At 39.9% G+C, this 17,559-nt stretch overlaps 1 pseudogene; it reads right to left on the reverse strand.

Annotated features, from left to right (window-relative positions):
- Positions 1-7,983: 7,983 nt before the first annotated feature.
- On the reverse strand, positions 7,984-8,903 carry LOC105989653 (annotated as a pseudogene).
- Between the last annotated feature and the right edge of the window lie 8,656 nt (positions 8,904-17,559).

A 17,559-nucleotide genomic window follows, 5' to 3' on the forward strand; every position in this document is an offset into this window, starting at 1 on the left:
TTCTTCTTCTTCTTCTTCTTCTTCTTCTTCTTCTTCTTCTTCTTCTTCTTCTTCTTCTTCTTCTTCTTCTTCTTCTTCTTCCCCTTCTCCTTCTCCTTCCCCTTCCCTTTCCCCTTCCCCTTCTCCTTCCCCTTCCCTTTCCCCTTCTTCCCCCCTTCTTCCCCCTCTTCTACCCCTTCTTCCCCCTCTTCTTCCCTTTTCCCCTCCTTCTTCTCCTTCTTCCTCTTCTTCTTCTTCTTCTTCTTCTTCTTGTCCATCACAGGGCTTAAACTCTGGGCATTGGCACTGTCTCTTAAGCTCTTCAGCTCAAGGCTAGGGCTCTACTGCTTGAGCCACAGTGCCACTTCTTGTTTTCTACTGGTTACTTGGATATCAGAGTCTCACGGACTTTCTGCCTGGGCTGGCTTTGAACCATGATCCTCAGATCTCAGCCTCCTGAGTAGCTAGGATTACAGGTATGAGCTACTGGCACCCAGCTTGTTGGGGCTTCTTTTTAACACTACTACTTCAGATCTTGAGCAGAGAGGAAAAATGAGCAACTCATATGTCAGCCCAAGCACACATATTTAACAAAGAACTTAGCTGAATGAATTAAAAATCCAGCCAAGAAAAGGAAAGGGAAAATGACAAGTGGGTGAAAATGGGTGGGAAAAGGAGTAAACAAGGAACAGTGGAAAAGAAAAACAGGAAGAAGAGACACAGACAGATGAAAAACAGATTTGTCTTGTGTCAGACATTGCTGCTGCTATTTACATAGAATTCTAAGAGTTTTGACTCCAGAGGAATTAAACAGAAGCAAACCTAAGTCCCTACTACAGTTTCTGGGAATTTAATGAGACTTCTCATTTTCCTTGTCTGGTTTCCTGCTGGAACATCAGTCCTTTCATTCTGGGATGATCACATGGGTCCTGTTGATTAATATGCTTGAAACACAGAGAGCATCTTCCATTCCAACAGGTGTTTTCTAAGCATCCAGACCCATTTGTATAAGGAAGCTAGATTAAGGTTCAGAAAAGATGGAGAAAAAACCCAAATAGAAGAAAGAAAAAAATGTCTAATTTAGCTAGTGCTAGGACTTGAAATGGGATAGTGCATGATAAAAAAAATGATGTTTTTAACGCAGAGAAGGAAAGTAGAACACAGAACCCAAGAAATGGATCACTTATAATATTTTTAATTAACTTCATCTCTCCTCCTCAGTGATGCTGGGCTTAGTTGGCAAGCAGAACATTTTATCATTAGGAGAAATTCCCACCCTTTTGTAGTAAAATGGATTGGTTAGTTGCATGAATTTCTAGAAGCCAATACTTCCTTTCATATCACACTGGCTTAGGATCCAGGAGTGACAAGTTATTGGTTGGTTCTGGGATGAAAGGGGCAAACAGAGGTAGGAGATAAATAAAATATAAACATTTATCTTGTGGGTGGGAGAGGGTTCATGAATAGTTTTTTGTTAGTTCATTAGGAAGAATTGCAACTAGTTGGTTTAGGAGGGAGTAAGAAAAGACTTTGGTTGGGAGAACTTTGGTTGGGAGTCCCCTAATCCATACTTGTATCCTTTGTTATACCTACATGTAATGTCCAACTAGCAGATAGACTCTAGACCTCTAGAAGTCTTTCTAGTAATTAGGAGCAGGACTCAAGCAGCCTATATTGTCCCGTGTCTCTCTCATCTTGGTAGATCTGTCTTGGGTAGGCCTTTGCTGAGACTAGAAACGAGAGATGGTAGCAGCTTGAAGACAGGGCCTTTCTTAAAAATGAATTTCAATGGCTGCTTCCAAAAGAGAAACTTCGTGTGGAGTTCTGTGTTTACTTCACCAATGAATCTTCCTTGCTGGATGAAAATAAGAGGCATTTAAGGAGGTCCTTGTGTCTTGAATTCGAAAATTCACTTTTTGCCAACCAACTTGCTAGTCATGGTAAGACATGTCCAGGTGCTGAGTAACTGTATCATTTCATCACTGTTTACTTGAGCTTCTGGAGAACAGATTTTACAAGGTCTGAAGAGGCAAAACACCAGTCCTCTTGCCCCCACAATTGCAATCCTGTTGCTCTATATTGCCAGAGACTGAGGCTTCCTGGAGATGTGGGAAACCAGCAACATTTTCCTGAACTATGTCCTGAATATTCACGATACACCTGCTTAGAAATCCAAGCTTGATCTTCACTATGTTTCCATGGTAAGTTTAGCCTTAAAACCCTCAGTCAGGACTTGGGGTAAAAAGTAATGGGTCAGTTCTATAACTAGAAGTTATAGAACTTCAACTTACAAGTTGCCTATAGCTCAAAAGCCAAGACTTGGGAATAAAAACTGACTTTCTGGAACAAGAAGAAATGCCAGGGATTTAGCTATTGCTAGATAAATTTCAAGTTTCTTTGGCTCGTGGTAGTTGGTAGAGCTGTGTCATTCTCTAGATATATTTCTTTATGGCTTGGTATGTTCCATGTGCTTTCCTCCACCTAACATCATCAAAGCAAATGATATCCCTGCATATACTATTGATTACATTTCTATATGTGTTTACCTTTGTCCTAGTTGGATTTTGAAGGTAAGTCTTGTGAGTTTTGGCTGACTTGCACAGCTACAGAGGAACCAGAAGCAGGATCTTCAGAAGGGAGGTGGACAGGCAGCTCTAAAGCAAGAAATGGACTACATTCCCCTCTGAGGCCACCTGGGGGTTGCCCCTGTCTCAACAATCTTCCATTTCAGGTTCCAGTCTAAAGAAGGCAGGGAGGGACTGATGGACAGAAAAGGTACTGGCCGTAAAATGAATTCGTGCCAAGTCTACAGCTCCTTAAAAGTGGACGAGGGGGACTCTTGTGGCTGGAAGGTCTTGGGAAGTCGTAGCCCAAATCCCAAGTGGGACAGATCCAGAAAACAGAGAGGAAGAGGGAAAGAAGGAGAAGGACAAAGAGAGACAAAAAGAGAGAGGGGACACAGGGAGTTGTTTGTAAAAATCTACTCTACTTAGAAGAGCTGGGACAAAGATTGAAGAATTTAAGCTTCTCTCCAGGAGCCTGGTCTTCCACCAACTGATATTTCTATTTGAGATGCAGTAACAGCATCTTAGCTTCATAATTCACACACTGTAGGCAGTGTAATTTACAAACAATAGGAATTTCTTTCTCTTAGTTTTGGAGGCTGGGAAGTGCAAGAGTAAGGTGCTGGCAGATGTCTGATTATTGTCCAGTAAATGATACCTTGTTACCTCATTCCTCAAAGGACAAAAGGAGTCAACAGGGTAGGGGACCCCCTACTCTCCCCTTCCTTTAAAAGATACCTGGTCTTCATGACTGATCTAAAACCTCCTAAAGTTTCCATCCTTTCATCCTATCCCATTAGTAATTAAGTTTCAAGTTAAGAATAAGGGGTGGGGATACACTTTTAGACCACTTTTAGCCACTGGGTTATCAGACAACAGTTTTCTACTTTGATTAGGGAGGGACTTCCGATCAGTTCTCTGCTTGCACACCTGTCTGTTCACTATCTGTTCAATTTCCTCTCAGAACCTGGAGGTCATATCTATTACTTCTCCTGGGGTGCCTTTCCCTGCCTGACCAACACAGAGGTGGTCCACCAATGACAGTGCTCCATCTCCTGTCATACTGCATGATGTTTTCATGTTAAAGCACTGGCATACCTCTGCGTCTCCTAAGGGGGTCACTTTAGGGGTGTTTGGTTTCTATCCAGCTCAATAGAAAAATCCACTAATTCACGGGGTTTTTGTGTCTGTTGTTGTGGAGTCTTGTGGTGAGCAAGCACCTCACTGAACTGTCAACACATCCTCCAGCTTCCTCCAGTGAGTCTGCATCTGAGTCTTCAGCATCTCTCCCTCCAGCCCCAGATCCGCCCAGAACCAGCAAGCTTTCATTATTATGTACTCAAATGGAAACAGTTTTCTTCAAGCTTTCATTATTATGCACTCAAATGGAAAGTTTTCTGTAAGCTTTCATTATTATGTACTCAAATGGAAAGTTTTTTTTTAATCAAAATGATTAAACAGCAGCAGTTGGAAGTGTGTGCTGGGATTTCTGCATGTTTACCTATGCCAGGGCTATGGAAAGGTTCTAAATGGGGGATTCATGGTTTCCTTGTGGACAGGGATGGTCCTGCACCCCCTTTTTCCTCTAGGACCAAGCTTTGCAGATCTCGGCTCTGTATACCAAAGACCTGTTGGGAAGCATCTGTATCTTCTCCAGCAGCAGCTGTCAGGTTTGTTCATTTCCTGGAAAGTTTGAGAACAAAGAAAACCTTAATACAAAGAAGAAAATATATAGAAAATTTTCTAACTTACTAAAAGGGTTGTTTTAAATCTGTTTCTATTTTTTAAGTATTTTTTAAGGATGTTTGTCAATGAGAGACACTAAGGCAGGTTTTGAAGATATTTCATTTGTTCACCAGGAAAATACAGTTCATATACAATAAGACCACTTTTTCCAAATGCAAATGAATCATTTTGGAAATGTATCAATTGGATGGAATAGGGCAAAGAAAGTTTCACACCTGAATAATGAAGAAACAGCCCCCCAAAATTTAATACATTCCACTCATAAAAAATTTAGAAATCATACAGAAATCTAATAACCTTTGAATATCATTGCAGTCAAGATTTTGTTTTGCTTAAGTTTACTCTTATTCATATTTTGGGGAGTCAGTCATGGGGGCTGAACTCTGGGCCTGGACGCTGTCCCTCAGCTCTTCCGCTCAAGGCTAGCACCCTACCACTTGAGCCACAGTGCCACTTCCAGCTTTTTTCTGCTTATGTAGTGCTGAGGAATAGAACCCAGGGCCTCATGGATGCACAGCAAGCACTCTACCACTGAGCCAACTTCACAGCCCTATTCATGATATTTTGAGCTAACTCTCTGCTTTAGGAACTGCCCTACACATTCTTCCTTCATAAGACCAGAGGTTTGATGCTCCGGTACTCTTTGTGGCTATCTAGAATACTGGGTATTAGTAGCTTTATAGTAATGCCCACAGTAACACATATACATAATAATAATGTGGACATACATAAATTAACATAATGCACTAACATCCTTGTGACTCAGTGAATATAATGCTCCCTGATAGATTATATTTTTTGGCTCAACCTCAAGCTCTTCCACATTGCTTTCCAGACTTGTTCCTGCCTTCCCAAGTTTCTCATATTCCCTACAACTCTGTCTTTGTCCTAAGGAAACTCCTGGAACTCAGAACAGTATTAGCTTCCACCTCTAGCACTGTCTAGGTAGTAGCCTTCTTCTAGATCATGTGAACAGAAGAACTGGTTGGAATCCAGTTTCAAGAAGAGACTTGAAAGTAGATCAAAGCTGGCCTCAAAGATTTTGAATAACATATTTTTAAATAAGATTGGCTTTAATTCAAATGTCAAGTTTACAGAATAAAACTCTGTTATTAGGCACATATCTCTGACCCCCATTTTGCTATCTCTTATGACTTCAGTCACATGATTTCCAGTGGCTCGATGTTTTACAGAAACTTATTCCCCCATCTAAAATGGAGGGCCACTGTGCTTTACAATGTTCTCTGTTGAACATTCCTGAAGATTCTCTCTCTGAAAGATTTTCATTACTTTCGAGCAAAAGCTCAAGTGTGAAGGACAAAAAGGCCATTGTAGACTAGGTTTAACAACATCTTCTTTGTAAACATTGTCACATAAGGAGGAAGTCTCCTCAGTCTTCTGGTTTTAGCAAGGCCCTCTTCTAAGGGGACCCCCTGAGGATAATGCCAGTGCTTCTCTCCTTTTCTTAGTGGTGTCAGGAACCTTTATCTTCCTATGACTCTATTCTGTATCCCACCCTTCTTCCCTCCCTCCCCTCATTTTAGTTTTATTTAATGTTGAATGTGTGCAGGTCACTTGCAAGTCTCATATGGAGTATGGAGTTAGGTTTTAGTTTGTGACATAATTTGAAAAATGCTTTTGTGAGCTAAGCCACTTTATTGTGGATCTATGTGTTACACTTTCAAGATAGAGCACAGACAAGTGTTGGATGCATCATTTGAAGAATTTGAAGCTACTCTATTTTACATGAGTGATGGGAAGATTAATTCAAAATAGCCAGGTAAAGGTATCTTACATTTCCAGTTTTATACTGGAACTATAATTTTGGTCTCTCCTTTTATATGCATGATTAAAACAGTGTTGTATAGATATGTCAGTGTGCTGAACATTGATGCAAAATGAAAATAAAATTGAATTTTTGCTTAAATTGGGAGTAATTGTTAGATAACATTTATATCTTAGATAATAGGAAGGCAAAGCAAAGCAGCACAATTTCCAAGAAGAGTCACTAAATGGCTCCTGGCTCTAGGTTGATTCATGTTATACTTAAGTTGTTTCACATGTTTCTAGATTAAGAAACCCCTTATGGATTCCACAATAGACTGAGCCCTGCTTAAGTCTCTCCTAATGCAAACATGATAAGAAGCACTATCTCTCACTTCAGAAATTCACTGGCTGCTCTGGACCATGAGGGAATTCTTTTCACATGTACAATTAGTTACAATCTTGTGGCTTTTGTGGAAAAAAGAATCACTAAAGTCATTTACTGTCAGTACAGCTGTGGGAACTTGCAGGTGGTATCTAGTTTGGGTGGCAGTGACAGCATTGATGTCCCTAGCAGTTGAGAACTTTCAGAAAAATTCTGGAGGGTGCAATGAGCCACTTGCCTTATGCTTCATGAAAGTTATAAGACATCCCAAGAGAGCTGGGGAGGTGGCTAAGTGGTAGGGTGCTTGCCTCACGAGGCCCTGGTTTTGATTCCTTAGCATCACATAAACTGAAAAAGCTGGAAGTGGTGCTGTGGCTCAAGTGGTAGAGTGCTAGCCTTGAGCTGGATAGCTGTGGGTTCCAGGCCCAGAGTTCAGATAAGAAAGGAAGAAAGAAAGAAAGAAAGAAAGGAAGGAAGGAAGGAAGGAAGGAAGGAAGGAAGGAAAGAAGGAGGGAAGGAAGGAAGGAAGGAAGGAAGGAAGGAAAGAAGGAAGGAAGGAAGGAAGAAATCCCAAGAACATTTTATGTCTGCTCCATGATTTCACTTTACCTGGGATAGGCTCTATGCATTCATTTGCTGAGATTCTACCACATAAACTAAATCTTTGACTTCCTTGGGGAACTTATTTTTACATTGTCAAATTTATTTGATGACAGAATATACTACAAAGTATCAAAAATACGGGTTTTTTACTAATATACTTTTTATTACATGGAGATGGAGTAACACATTTGTGTTTTTACCAGAATTGATATCATCCAATACTTTTGCCACAGTATAAATGGCTTTCCACAGAATTTTTTTATTCCTATGCAGATTTATGAATGAAAAAGCTCACAATTCTTTTTAAGCATTTCAGATTTACATTTATCCAAACATTCCTGTTCAAGATGCTTTGGAGAATGGTTTTGTAAAAAATACAGAATCAGCTATGCATTTCAAATGTGTAGTATCTCCCAATGGCAAGATCTCCCTTATACTGGCAACACAAAGACATTATGCACTTATTTGTGGTTAAAAGTGTTGTCTCAATAGTAGTTATTGGTTACGTGGTAACTCATGAAATCCCACTTATAGAATTGACAACACAACAGAAAGCAACATAATGTCCTATAAGTATTAAAGAAAAACAAGTTTACAAATAATGAGACTGTAGTTCCTAACTCCAAAATAGTTAACGATATCAAATGAAAGTAACGTCAATTAACAAAGAAAAAGTAAACTGCTAGTGCTCAGCATTCAGTCTTCCATATCATACTTCACAGTTCCGGCCATTTCAGTTGAGTTATCATTTGATAAACCAAAAAAAGAAAAGAAAAAAAGATTTAAAAAAACATTAATTTTGTTGGGAAGTATGAAATAATTTTTTGTACTATTTGAAATATATTTTGTTTATAAATGAATAAAATGGGTGTTTATCTTAAACTTTAATCATTCTTGTTAAAAAATAAAACTAATGTTAACCTTTAAAGGAAAAACATATTTATAACATGTTCGGAAAACTGAATCACATCTTTTTTCTGAATCACATTTTTTGTTGACAGCATTATGCTTTGCTCTTGGTTGAATCATCTTTGCTTCTTCCTTTTGCATCCCAATTATAAACCCTGGCCATATTGACTTCGGTAGTAGTAAACTGATCTCGAAGAAAGTCAAGGTCTTCCTCAAGAGAATCAAGATTCTTTGTAGCAGTAGATAAATTCTTTTCCAACAATGCCTGAGCTTCATCAATGTCATATTCAAGCATTACATTAGCCCCCAACCACAGACACACTTTATCAGTAGGAAGAACCGAAGCTTTGCAATACAGGCTATCTGCCAATAAGAATCTGGTCTCCATTGAATCGGGGGACTCTTTTTTCTTCTGCATGTATTTTAGAATCTCTAAAGTCTGCTTAATTTCAGGAATCTGACTTTTCAGTCTCCTTTTCTTTTGAGCAAGGTTGAGTTCCATAAATTTATACTTCTGATATTGTTCATCCAGCTTCTTCAGTACTGTATCTGCAGTCTCATTGCCAGGCTGTTTCATGAAGTAATCTACATCTTCTACAAACACTGCTTCAGGAATCCCCAGGTGAAGCCACCGCCCGATCCCCGACGCCACTTCTTCAACAGCAGCACCTTCCTTAGCAGCCGCCATCTTGAGAAAGCCCAAAAATAAGTTTTGGGGACAATCTGCCTGGATTAGAATCCTTATTAACTGTAGCATTGGGCAAGAGACATTACTCTTCTACATGGAGATTTTTGTCTGTGAAATGGAGAGAATAGTAGATTTACCACATAGGGCTTTTATTAGAACCCACTGAAGAAAAGTTAGCAATGGTGGCTCTTGCCAATCTTCCCAGATGCTAAGGAGATTCAGGCAGAAAGATTGCTTGGCCCTAGGAGTTTGAGGTCAGCCTGGGAAACCTGAAAAATAAAATAAATGGAAGAAACCACTGAAATATTTCATATTATGAAGACTCTTCTCAATAAATAGCAAGTTTCTTACTCTCTCATTATTTCAGTTTCCACTCTATAATATCGAGATGATGCTGGAGGAGTGAGTTAGCACATATAAACATTTATGTGGACTACCTGGTACATGTAAGCACTCAGTAATTATAAGCTATTGCTTTTCTTTTGGGTCTTATCCTGAGGAAATTGGACCAAACCACTAGCCAAGTTCTCGGTTTGTCTACGTCATGAAACTACAACAGGCAGCCCTTAAAACTGTGAGGTGAAAATGGTCAGACTACATTCTGGTAAAAACAGATGCTTGATTCCTTGACAACTCTTATTTAAAATGTGTCCAAGGAAGTGGTGCTGTGGCTCAAGTGGTAGAGCACTTGCTTTGAGCACCGAAAGGCTCAAGGAGAGTGCCCAGACCCTGAGTTCAAGCTCCAGGACTGGCAAAAAAAGAAAGAGATGGCCATTAAAATGTGTCCAAATCAGTTGTCCAAGAGCTAGGATCCAAGGAACAACCAACAATGCTTAGGTCTCACCTCCTTCACTAAAGGCAAAAGAGAAAATCTTGGTCACTCAAGGTTGCAGTGCTTGTACTTCAGCTCAGACCCTCTCCTGATGGTCTTCCAGTCTGTGAGTGTGCAGAGGCTCCTAAACTATCTGGTCTCTCTCATGTAACAGGAATAAGAAACTCTGAACCATGAGGATCTTCTTTCCACAAAGAGGTCCCACCATTTTCCTCAGAGCTTAGAGAGGAATCCACCAAAAAAAAATGCTGGACTGCTGATTGGGAATCCATTAATCTCAGTGAGTTGACTCAACTGGAAAGGAAGGCAACTTCCTAAGGAAACCTAAGAAGCCACAGTCCTCTTTCCTGGTCACAGCCTTTCCCCCAGCAAATTCTTTGGGCAAAGGTTTTCCAGTATAACCCTAGAAATGAGACCACATTTATAAACATCTGCTGTCTCTAGATTCCTAAAGAGAAGAATTACTTTTGATCTATGTCCCTCCCCAGCCACTCAGCCACTCCAAAAAGCAACCTAATAATATATTACATACACGTTCAACACAAATTATTTCATAGGAATTTGCTGGTAATACAGAACTGTATATGACTACTTGCTAATGAAATACATGAATGCCAAAGGACAAGATTTTTTCATAAACAAATTGTCATAAAATGAACACTTTCAGCTTTTAAAAATTGTGGTCAAATTAAAAAGTGCATGACATAAATACTATCATTTTAGTCACTTTCAATGTATGCTTTTCTTTCTTATGTATAAAATGTTCGTGTTACACTATCTCTATTGGTGTTAACATGCTAAGAAACTCATGCTACTTGGTTAGCAAGGGTTAATATAATGTACTTTAAGCAGAAATTCTACGGATAACAGTAAAATAGCATGAAATGGTCTTTTCTGGTTCATTTGAGAATTACTATAGAAAATCTAAAGAGCCTGGCCCATTGGTGCAAAAGTGGACTTTCACTGAGTAGGTTTTTTAAACATATTTTAAGGTCTTGTAATGCTTTTTTAAATGGAACCCACCCAGCTGTAATGAATTCCATTAAGAAGCATACACAGAAGTATGGTTTCTTATGTCATTCTCCTTTAGATGTGCTTGAGTTACTCCTGAACTACTGCCAAGTACCTTTCCAGCTCATGTTGTTACCCTTTTCTTTTCCTAGTTCATAGATGTGGACAATTTCCTTACTAATCCACAGACCCTCGATCTAATGATTGAAGAAAACAAAACCATCATGGCCCCATGCTGGAATCCCGGGCCTAGACTCTAACTTCTGGTGCGGAGTCACACCCCAGGCAAGTCTTCTGTTCATGAATGATGGCGCAGAGATCTCACAAGGCAGCATCTAGTGAACAGCACTAGAACTTCACATTTTTCTTGCTTCCCCCTTGAATCATACAAGCTAGGGGGTTATTAGAGCAAGCATTCTCAAGAAAAGCAGTAGATCCAGGTCTACTGCTATAGCCCATGGACTCTTCTGCGTTCATTAATTATCAGAAAAAAAAATGTTCTAAAGAGCTTAGCCTAGAAAGATTCAAATAAGGAGTAAAGGAGCATGGAGTGTACAGCAAGACTGTGGGGTTCCCTGGTCTCATTCCTTCACTTCCTGCCTGCAACCCCCCCCCACAATTTAGCAGCTTAAAAAAGCTCTCTTTTTTTTTTTTTTACCATTACAAGCTTAACCTAAGAACCCAGTAGAAAAACTTAGACATTTTTAGAACTTAGAACTTACATTTTTGTAAAACAACCAAAAAGACCTTTGCCCCATCACTGTAACAATACCACAGATAGAAGCTTGTATGTTTTCAACAATTACATTACTATCAAGTGACTGTATTGAAGCTCACTTTCTCTCACTTAACATTTGCTTGCAACTTTTAATTATTATATGGCAATCTCAGCTAAGACATGTTCTTCTGTATTTACTATTATTTCCTTGGATAGCTTCTTGGAAGTAGAATTACTGAGCCAAAAAGAATAAATGTTTTGGTGATTTTTGACAAGCTAATTTCCTTAGGTTCTAATGTCTAAAATTGACACAATAGGTTGTTTTTCCAAAATTCACATTAAAATTCTAAAGCAAGCTTAGATTTCCATCATTTCTCTGTTCCATAATAAAAGTCTCCCAAGTCTAGAGGCCTGTACCTCCAATGTTTATGATTCTTTTTTTCTATTCTTTAATGAATTAGAGAGATAAATTAAACTGATTGCTATAATAAATATTCATCTGATACAAAGATGTAGTAAGGGAGAAAATGTATTCTCATGGCCAGAGGGCTTCCTGTTGTGGAGAAGAACCTTCACTGATAGCATTTGCCATTTGTATGATGTCAGTACTTCCATTACGCAACTTAAATGAGGGAAAGGTTAACTAAATTGCAGCATAGCAATTTGATGATAAACTGCAAAACAAGCAGGACCCATAATGCCTGTAATCTATAATGCTGGGATCTGTAATCATGTCTGTAATCCATCATTTAGGAATTTAGGAGGCGGAGACAAAAGGATCTGGAGTTTGAAACTAGCTTAGACTCTATAGTGAGACCATATCTAAATAAACAAACAAGGCAAAGCTAGGGTATTATTAGAATGAAGAGAGGTAACACACCATTTTGAATATTTCAAGCTATAATATGTTGAATAATTACAAATTTTCCTAAAATTGATCCTTGGCTCCACTAAACCATAGTTCTGGCATTCTTCCTTTGTTAAATGATTTTTCTTGCTCTGAGAGATTTTGAGTGATTTTTCTTATCCATATGTCTCAGGATGGTAGCATGTTTACATTGATAAAATCCGTTCAGTTCCTTGGCAGAAAACATTACATCAACTCTGTTTAAACTCTATTAATAATCTTCACGTGTTACATAGGACAATTTCTTAAGCATTGTTCTTGATGAGCTATGCTTTGCCACTGGCAAGGGTTGGGGGAAGGTGATCTGAGTCTCTGTTATTGTATTCTCCACTTTAATTATTAAAAACATGTAGGAGGAAGGTGCTCACTAATTTTGCACACAACAAGTCAATTCGTTACAATCTTCCTCCATATATTATTGGCTTTCTATCATTCTACTTAGGCTTCTAACAGAACAGAACACAAATGGCCAATGACTTCATAAGCTTAAGGCCAGCCCTGGTTTTCAGATGAACATGGTTCTGGCTGGCCAACAAACAGGAATTACTACCCATAAAATTGAATTTGTGTGGAAAATTAGACACAACCAACATCTTTAAGGCCTCTCTCTGGGGAGGCATTTTTGTTCTCTTTTTCCTCATTTCCTCCTTAGCATCCTTCCTCCCAGGATAATCAATGAATCATCTTTGCCATAAAACCTCCACTCTGCTCATTATGAGAATATTGCTCTCGTCTAGTACTTTCTACTTGACATGAATTTTCAGTCCTTTGAGGAATCAATGTTTCCTTCTTTATCCATGAAACAATTTTCATAGACTGAAATGTTACATGGGCAAAAATGAATAGCTGGAAAATGATTCTGATGATCCCAAGGCTCTGAGTGGTAGCTTATGGAATGGTCCGTGTTATGGTTAGCCAACTAGAACACTCTTACACACTGAAGTAGAAGAGTCTAAGCTGCCTGAGATGTGGTGCTGACTCACGGCAGGAAATGCCACCATAAAGGAGTGTGAGTGGTTGAAGAATGTCTAAGGACTTACATTTCCAACAAGAGTTTTGTCCTTCCTTACTGCTGAGCTTACAAAACTTCACATTAGTGCCACCTTGTAAATCTTCCACATACTTTCAGGCATGTTTTGCTAAAATATATCTATTGCCTTTTCTGGAATGGATCTGTGCTTTGGTTATATTGAGTTCTAATCAGTGCCACTGGAGTGTAAGTTCCCCAACTAAACTTTACATTCTGTGAGAACTAAAACTAGGACATCTTACTTAGGAACTCCACATTTACCACAATGCTTGTGTTGTAGCAGGTACCCAGTTTGGAGAGAAAATAATGGTCATTCTACCATTGTGGAAAGCCAGGATGGGTTTGCCTATGTACTTGTGCAGAGAAGAAGTTTCAAAATGTGAATCCCCCTAGAAAATGTGGAGCAGGTCACACCTCCACTAACATATAAAACAAATAACTGCATTGAAAGGAAACTTTAACTTTTATAGCTAAGTAGTGCAGTGCTGTAACTAATAATATCAGCCATAGTGTAATGTAGTCATTTTAATGTGTGGAGGCATTCTTGATACTAGGCCTTGTTCTAAGTATTTTATAGCTTTACCTCACAAATTTTATGGAAAATCCTGTGGGGTTGATGTTATCATCCCTGTGTTAGAGACAAGGAAAGCGCCACATCAAGGTTGAGTCAACTCAGTGACAACTATAAACAATGAGGAGAGGTGGTGGGATCTGAGCTCCAAGCATCTGACACCAGAACTTTGCTCACAATTGATCTGCCATTCCACTTTGTAATATTCATTCTAAAGATTCAGTAATAAGGCAACACATCATGCACTTTTATGAAATTATCAAAACAAGAAGCACATTGATCAAAGTTGTTTCTGATATCAAAACTCTTTGAGTCTGAAACAGAGATTGTCATCCTCGAGCATATTTGGAAAATCTGGGGTCACAACTAGAGGAGTGAAGGCACACTGAAAACTTCTATTAACACACAATGATGTAGAAGGAACCAGCCCCACAATGGCTGGGGAAATCAAGCCCTTGGAGAGATCGACCACCTATTGGCTCTTTTCCAGGGCTTCTACAAACGGACCCCCAACTACCTTCAGATTGGGGAATGGAAGAGGATGGACTGCTTTCCTGTCCCCCATGAGTCCACTCCACCGTCCTGATTGATCTCAGGAACGAGGCCTCTCCCTCCCCCCTCCTGACCCCTCCATCCCCTCCTCCTCCCACACACACTCCAGGACTACACCAGGACCTTTGATGACATCATCATCTTTGCCTTTCCCAGCAGGTAAGCAGGTGCTGTTTATATTTGGCTGCACTGCTGCCATGACAATACTGCAAATGGTCCATTCCCGTGTCTTGGGGATTTTATTTAAAACACTGCCACTTCAATTTTTTAAAAGAAATACTAGAGCAAATGGTTTCTTTACTGTAACCATGCCATCCCCTTGTATGTCCCTGTGAGCACCAATGACCAAGAATGGGGCCTGGCTACCACCCGACGCCCCTGTCTTGGTAGGGCTGGGGGCAGGGAGGAAGCAACAGAGATGATGTTGGAATCAAGGGAATCTGATAAGTAATTTCCCATGGTGCTGACTGCATTGTGATTGTTATTTGTATGAGTCCCTTCATTAATTAGGAAACTATGACAGAAGCCAAAAACAACACTGGTAAAAGTCCCCAGCATGTAAAAATGGAAGTTTATTTCTCCTCAGAAAAGTCTGGGCTATTATGGTGCCTGTGTTCCATGGTGTTTTCAGAGTCTCGGGTTCCTTCTGTATTGGCCCTTCTGCACGCATTAGCCCCCACCCTTAGCCATAGGACCCACAATGCTCCACCACCATGATGATCCAGCCAGCAAGGCAGGAATGGAAGGAAGACATTCTTCGTCTCTATAAGAGTCCAGTCCAGTCATTAACCCCAGACTTTCACTTAAACACAGACTGTTCCCATACCCAGAGCTTAGCAAGAGGACAGAACTTGCCTGTGAGTGGGGCACAGAATGGCACGTTTGTTCTAAACACTCATAAGCTCAAACTCCCTCCCTCTAGGAGGACAGAACAGATGTGGGAGGCAATCAGTAATCTCCCTTCAATCCCCTTGGAAGGAGTACTTGGTCAATGGCTAGGAAAACATTTTCACAGCAGTCTGGAAGCTTCTGGAGAAAGACAAGTTAATAGGCAAGAAATGTATTTTTCTTGATTCACCTGTGCTGTCAAGAAGGACATAACTCACCACAGAGCTCAACAGGAAGATGTAGGCATCACCAAAGCAAAGCCTACTGAGATAACTCAGCCCTGCCTTATAGACATCAGGGTCCATTATAGGCCAAAAATGTACTACCTAGCCTCTAGCAAAAATGGGTTTAAAAACCAAGAAGATGATGAAATAAACTCTATGGCCCGATAAGGTAGAGCAAAGGGGAGTTTCAAAGACCCTGGGCTGTTGGGAAGGTTGCTGGCAGATGACACTGTGCATACAAATTCAAATTTCACCTCACACATCAGGCCCTGGGTGTCTCACACATCACCTGGAGTTTTGGGAGGAATGAGAAGATTGGTAGAAATGTAAGGCTGATGTTTCATCTGAATTGCAGCAATTTAGATCCTTTGGGCCAGACATGGGCATTTTTAGGCCTTGTGTGAGGGGAGAAAAAAACCCAACCCTGACAGATTGAAAGTTTGCTTGAAGGTTCTTATGGTCATGTAAGTTAAAGCTGCTCCTTTCAGCTTGGGGTGTGATTTGATCTGACTTCCCTAGGACCAGAAGCAGAGGCAGGGCCTCTCCATTTCTACAAGTTGTGCCAAGTCCTTTACTTAAGAGCTGGAAGCAAGGATGTTCCAAGAAAGTGAGCTGTTAACAATTACAGTGATAGCCAATTCCTAGCATAGTGCTCCTTTCTAGTCCTTTCACAAGCCATTATTGTGATCTGTGCTCTGAATTATGATGACTTTTTAAAACTAATGCTTGGGAATTTGGGCTGGAAGAGTGACACAAGGAATTTTTCATCCTTGTCCTTTGCTTGGCTGATTCACATGTATTTTGTACTTTGTGTTAGAGCCTGTGTTCTTTGAGGAGGTGAGAGCTTCCCATGCAAAGACCTAACTAGAAGTTCTAACAGCAGTGAACTCCAAGGGCCAGATAATGGGACAGACTGTAGCTAGGGCAGGGATCTAAGGAGGGCCCTTGTTATCTGGAAAGAATGAAGGGTATTTCCTAGCAATTGTGTGATGCCCAAGGAGTATTTCATTGCCCTTTAAATATTTGAGGGGGGAGAAACATGGCTGAGTCTGGAAGCCACATGCTGATTTTGATGTCTCTCTGAGGCTCCTTCATTTCTAGGTCCAAAGCAAAGCACCTAGTTGGTCCACCAAGAATCTTGATGCAAGCTGCGTGGTCTTCCTGTGTTATCATTCTTCTGAAGTGCCCTAGCTGTGTATCATCTATTGTTAGCATCATCATGTAAGTGTGTAAAAGGCAGCAAGGTTTTATTTCAGGCAGGTCCTAGGCAGGACTGTCCAACCATAAGCTGTGATTTGTTCAAGGCCACACAGTAAGTGATCAACATCTTTGTCCTTTCTGGACCCGTGCTAAGTGCTCTCTACCCACCCAAGCCCCAGCACTGGCACCAAAAAAAAAGATAACAGGTATTTAGTTTATAATCACATGATGCTAACTCCAACAGCCATTTCTAGAGTATGTTTAGTTTCTCTTTATCTAACTTAGAATTATACATTTCTCTCTCCTGTCTCTCTCTTGTCTGTCTCTATCTCTTTCTCATACTCTTTCTTGCTATTTTTAACTCAACTGAAAACTAATCACTCCCTCTTTTGCTTTTTCTCTCTCTCCATTTCCTCTTTCTAGTTTTCTGAGTATATCATACAAAGTAAATAGGTATTATGACCTTGCATTTTCTTAAAGTCCCCTAAATTCTCAGATTGAGATTCATCTGGCATTCCCTTCTGCAGGTTTGTGAAGACATCTCTCATGGAATCTTCTCATATAATCTTATCTGAGAGCTGTCACAGCCACCAATCCTTTGTCTCTGTTGTGTGGAGACTCTCTCATTTGTGACCCAAGTTTTCCTCATCTTCCTCCATCTTCCTCCATCTTCTCTTTTTCTCATCTTCTTTCCTCTCCATTTTCTCTATCCTCTTTTTTCTTTTACTTTGTCTTCTTCATCTCCCTCTTCCTCTTTTTCTCTCCCTCCATTTTCTCTTTTTGCATCATCCAATAATTGCCTGCGTATATCACGCAAAGTAAATACATGTCTTTCTTGAAGTCTCACGTTTGAGGACTTGCTTATCTAGGTTTTATATCCCATTCATATGGAATATATAACCTACAAAATTAAGAAAATTTTGGTAAGGGTTGAGTTGGGAGAGATAGATGAGAATGTTGAAAGGGGTGACGCTGATCAAGATACATC

This window comes from Dipodomys ordii, unplaced genomic scaffold (assembly GCF_000151885.1).
Source record: "Dipodomys ordii isolate 6190 unplaced genomic scaffold, Dord_2.0 Scaffold57, whole genome shotgun sequence".
Lineage (NCBI taxonomy): Eukaryota > Metazoa > Chordata > Mammalia > Rodentia > Heteromyidae > Dipodomys > Dipodomys ordii.